We start from the raw sequence: 6,000 nt of genomic DNA on the forward strand, positions 1-6,000 counted from the left end.
CACTCCCAGACTCGTGGGAGATGGGATGTATGGCCTGGATGGTTCTGATTTGAAAATGAAATTAATACAGACCAGTAATGCCTTTGCAGCTATTCCTTACACCAAAGTGACTGTCTTAGAGCGAAGCATAAACCCAAGACAGACGATCTTACGGATTTGCAACTTTCAAAAGCCGGTAAAATTCAAGCCAGACCTTCTCCAGAAAATGGAACACAAAGGAAGGGACAGTGTGTTACGCACGAGGAAAGACAAGTGTGTATGTATCAGTATGTACATACTATGTACATACTGATATTATGTCTATGTATGGTGTGTATGTATCAGAGAATGAAATAAAAGGAAAGGGGAAAATGGAAGGGGAAAAAGAGCGATAATGAGAAATAGAGAGAATCAGAATGAGAAATTAAAATGCACACCCCGCTCCCCCAGGGGTTGAACCTGGGGGCAGTAAAGCATGTCAAAGGTCACAATCCTGATCACACTTTCACTTGCCACACTTTTACACAATGACACATTAGAATTACATGGAGCTTGTGGAGGTCGCAGGATAACACAAATATAGGTCTTTGTTGTCACAATAAATTATGTAATACCAATGGGAAAAGGCTATAGACACAAAGCAAAACTCTTCTCTTATATTTAAACAAGTTTCTGTTAAAACAAGATAACATTTTATTATTTTTTCCCAGGGGGGAAAATCAAGAAAAAAAAAGACCGGCTAGCCATGTAAGACATCAATTTATTCATCCGTAGCAGTTAAGGAGTCAGTGTCTTGCTCAAGGGCACTTCAACAGGCTACCAGGTGGATCTGGGGTTCTAACCTGCAACCTTGCAATTACCAGACTAACCCAAGGGATTGATCATCAACATAGAGTCTTTGAAAATGATTTATAAGAGTAAAATAGAATAGAATAGAGTAGAATAAAATAGTGTAATCTTTTATTCTTTGTTTTCGTATTGTATTTTGTACTGAACAACATATATTTGCAGCATTCGTCTCTGATGCAAAGAGAGAAATGACCATCAGACGGGAGATCGCAGACTTCTCCAAAGTGTGAAAACAAGAAACTGGAGCTTCGGAACAAAATCCTGATCTTGTTTGACAACTAGGAGGCTCTCACAGCTCTTGTGCGGGAATGAAATACTTAAATTTGGTGGTAGAGGTGTACAACCCGGCAATGAGGAAGATGGAGAGGATGGAGAAGGGTCTGTTGTTGAGAAATCTTCCTTAACCAAGTTGATGAAGGGAGGCCAATGAGCCTGATCGAGGCGCTCGGGAGCTACAGTATAGGGTGAAGCTGCCTTGATAACCTCCTGAGGCCTCCTGGTGATCTGACCTGTCTGGAGGACTAGACCATCAACAGCAGCAGTTTATAGCACCCTTCAAGCACCTTTCATATTTCCATTACAGGCCATGAGTGCTTGGATTGGGCTGAATGGGAAACTCAGCTTGCAAGCCCCTGAGTTGAATCTCACCTTAAATACTTCAATGCCACCCCGGGCCCAACTAGATAATGCGTGTAGACTTTTTGCGCTTATGTGCGTTCAGCCTCCTACTCACGCGATGCTGTGGATGCTGCGCCGACGGTGCTGATGCTGCACAGCACCAGGAGCAGCGACGCCGGCCGCGATCCGAGGCGCATCTTCGGTCGCTTGCCCCGAAATTTAAAAGGCGGAATAAATACCGACCAAGGTAGAATAATAATAATAATAATAATAATAATGAAGAAAAAAATAGAATCCCAGATTATACGCGCACGTTTGAAGAAAACAAAAACAACTAAAAAAACAAAAGAAAAACGCGTTTGGCCCGTCGGGATACTGTCTTTATGGTCCGCAGGTATATGTCCTTCTTCGGGAGGTACCGTTCCTCTTATGACCAGCACCCGGGGAGAAAGCAGCGGGCTCTCGGTCCTCCCTTCCTTTCTTCTTCGCTAGCGGTGTCTCTGCGGAAAACGTCGGCCTTGCCCGCCTTCTCCTCCTCCTCCTCCTCCTCCTCCCACGTTTTAACGGTATAGCCTGGTTCAAAAAGCCTCCGGTTCAAGGTGTTTTCCCTCGGCGTCGGCCCCTCGCCCCGAACCGCATCGTCAGGATGAGAGAAGAGAGGGAGTGGGAGGTCAGGAGAGCCGCCCGAGCTGTCCAGGTGCTGATCGTTATCACTGCACCCCTTTTTTCGGGTTGGTACGGTCCGTCAAAACAACCCCGTTTTACGGCAAGTACCGAAAGAAGATAAGCGGCCCCCGGAACACCACGCCTCACTTGGAAACTAAGCCGTCATTTATATATATCTATATAAAGAGAGAGGGATATATGTTCATATTTATATATATATATATGTTTTTATTTATTTACTTTTTAATTCTTCTTATTATTATATATATTTATTTATTTATTTATTTTTTTAAACGATGGGCAATTCACAAATATGTACAATAATAATATAATAATAATATTGTCATTATTATAATCAGTTACCATACTTCTACTACTACTACTACTACTACTACTACTACTACTTATAATAATAACAATAATAATAATAATTATTATTATTATTATTATTATTATTATTATTATTATTATAAATATATCTGCAGGCAGCAAGACGCAGGGTCCAGGATAGTCGGCCTTTCGTTAAAGTTCAATGGATGAGTGTGCTTTGGTTCTGTGGTCCAGTGTACTTTTTGACTGAAGAAGAAGAAGAAGAAACAGTCTTTATTTGTCACGCAACACACCACACTTCACATGCTTGCACACACACACATGCTTTTGATGGTGGCCGGTGAAATGGTTCCTCTGCATTTAACCCATCCTGGCTTGTCCTTCCTCCGGGGCCACAGCCAGGAGCAGTGGGCAGCATACGTGGACGCGCCCGGGGACCAGGTGATGAGTGTCCATCGCTGGTCAGACGATGATGTTGTGCATGTTTTTGAGGGGGGTCCTTACTGACGTGAGGTGGAGGAAACCCCATGTGAGCACAGGGAGAACATGCAAACTCCACACAGAAAGGCTCCTATAAGGGAGCACCGCCGGAGCACGGTGCCAACAGCGCCCCAGGTGGGAATCGAACCCCTTCTTGCTGTGAGGCAGCAGTGCAATGCACTGCGCCACCGTGCCACTCTGCAGATGTTCATTTGTTGCAGCGTGGTATGCCACTTTGTAAATCAACAGAAAACTGCCTTCACAATTGGAATGTATTTTGTAAACTTATATATAAACAAACTGAGGTAAGTGGTTTAATTGACTTTAGTTGTAGAGGATATAAAAATGAAATGAGTTGCGTGTAGTGGGCTACACAAAAAGCACAAAAATATGGTTATTGTTAGCAGTAATTATAATTTAAGTGGATTATATACATTGATGTCTCTGGAATGTCTATACATTCTGACAGTGATGTTATTGGTTTTTTTGTTAAAGTCCCTTTGTGACTATATCTGTGTCACTAGACTGCAGTGCAATATAACCTCTTCCTAGAACATTACTTTTTACTCTACCAGACGTTTTCATGTCCTGATGAAGGCTAGTTCCTTCTCTCAAAACATCATACAGGTCACTGTAAAAACGTTTTGGGTCTTGCTCTTAAGTACTGCTGTCAAACTGATAACTGCACACTGCTTGTTCCTGGAGTCTCCAAAACGTGCATCAGCCTGATAAAATGAGTCTCTTAACACCAAGATGTGTCGAGTATCAACAGGTATATTTAAAGGAATGTCATCTGTATTAAATTTTGTCCGAGATTTTGAAGCAACTTCTTTTGACGTTTTTCCAGTCGTTCTCTCTTAGTTTTTTGCAGTCTTTACTTTAGAGTTTTGTCCAGAATTTTCAGAGTTTTGTTCAGAAGTTTCATAAAGTATTTTAGTCCTTTTTGTAAAAAGGAGAGGGGCTGACCTGTTTCATTGCTGCATTGGAATTTGGGCTTCGATGAGACATCTGGAAGGAAACCCAAAAAACACACACATTCCAAACACAATAAATATATGGTCCTTGTATTAAGTAATTACTTATGGTTGTTGTTACCAGTAATTATAATTCAGGAAGTTTGTATACATTGATATCTCTGGAATGTCTATCAATTATTTTGCAGTGATGTTATTCGTTTTTTATTTTGTATAACTTATTCTGGTGCGTCAGTTGTCCTCAGACGGTATTTATTAATGACGTTGAATACACTGCACTTTGTTTAATCCAATTGTCTTCGGGTAAAATAATACCTGTCAATTTGAAACTTTGTATGGTTAAGAGTTTGTATCTTATACTCTTTTAGTTAAAGTCCAATCGCGAATATAGCTGTGCTTGACAGTACCTTGGTGAGGATTGGTTGGGCTGACTGACTCACATGATCTGTGTACTCCGTAAATTTGCGCATGCCCACAACAATCTTTGTTGTAACATACGTCTATGCGTGGCGCCATCTTGGTGAGGTGGTGATTATTGACTTGCAAGTCTGGCCTGTTCTGTCAAATGACTACATCAGTGGACTGTAAGTTCCCAACAAAAATCACCCTTTCCCTGAAAACAAAAAGTGTGTAGACATATAGACTGTCAGAGTAAAAACGCTATACAAATGTGTGAAAACACTGAACAGAACAAAACTGGAGGGGAGGACAGACAAAGTATGGAGGGAGAGGCTGGTGGTTAACAGTGTAGTGAGGTTAGTGTTAGGGTTATCTGTATTGGTTATTATGGAGGGTTCTCTACAAGGCTCCACTCACCAAAAGGTCAGGTTACCTCAAATGGAGAATCTTATATGGTGCTATTGCGGCCAATGCTTTTATTTGTGTAATCAATCCAACAGTATCCAACTAATACCCGCTCTGTGGACCTTTAGAGACTGTTCATTGTTTCTTAAAATGCCAGACTAGGCCCACTTTTAAATATTCTTATTTCAGAAGCTCGCTGAATGTTTCTATGAGACTGCCTTTGTCTTTGCAATTTGCAAAACCTGTGATTTACAAAAGCAGGAAAACTAGAGTACAGAATGATTTAAATCAAGAGGTTAGCCTGCTGTTTGCTGCTCTGTTGAGAGCCAGGGTGTGGGCTGATTTTAGGTTTTACAAACAATTAATGAGTAAGACGTAGGATTTCAAACAGTGGTCTACAAGGACATACTTTGATGTTTTAGATAGAAATGTTTTTCCTCTCTTTGGGGCCTTTGTCTCATGGTTTATGTTTTTATTTTTACTATGATTATTATATCACTATTGCTAATATGTATTTATCGCTTTGTTCATTGATTTGTCTTTTTTGTGCTTGTGCCACTGGAATCAGTAGATACCACACGTGTTCGTGTTTTAAAAACTATTATTCTCTCTCACACACATTAACCCACCTATAGCCATGTGGCATGAAGGCTGAAATTTGCTTCTGCAAGCAGATTTGTACATTACTTAATGTTGTAAATTCACTACACATGCATTTCTGTGTTCTTATGCGCCAAACAAACACTAATTGGTTGAGCAAAGACTTAAATGGCAAGGACATATTTAAAAAAGTTGATTAGTTTAAAAAGCACCAATAATATGGCCATAAGTAAAATTTTCTATGTAGTGTTGCACGCTGGGCGATAGTACAGACGTAGTATGCAATATACTGATTGGGACGCATTGATGGTCATGTGTACCAGTGGGATCATCAAAGGACAGAACAAAATAGAGTGGGTCCTGGTTGGGAGACGTGCTTCCTCTTTGTATTTGCATATTAAGTAAATACACACAACTCAGGTTTAAATTACATTTATTTACAATGAAATACGGCGGCTAGACTACAGAACGAATTGTTGTACATATCTGTAGAAGAAAAACAAACAAAAAAAACAAAACACTATAGGGCACTTTGCTCAATGGTACATTTTCCAGATAGCTAGTGAGTAGGTCAATAAAATCCTCCAGCCAGACCCTGTCAGTTCAACTGCCACTGTAAGACAAAATGTTAAGACCGTAAGATTAAGAAGGACACATAGCGTTGTGCATACAAAGTTAACAAAATCAACAACGCTTTTAC

The sequence above is a fragment of the Zeus faber genome (genome assembly GCF_960531495.2).
Source record: "Zeus faber genome assembly, chromosome: 12".
Lineage (NCBI taxonomy): Eukaryota > Metazoa > Chordata > Actinopteri > Zeiformes > Zeidae > Zeus > Zeus faber.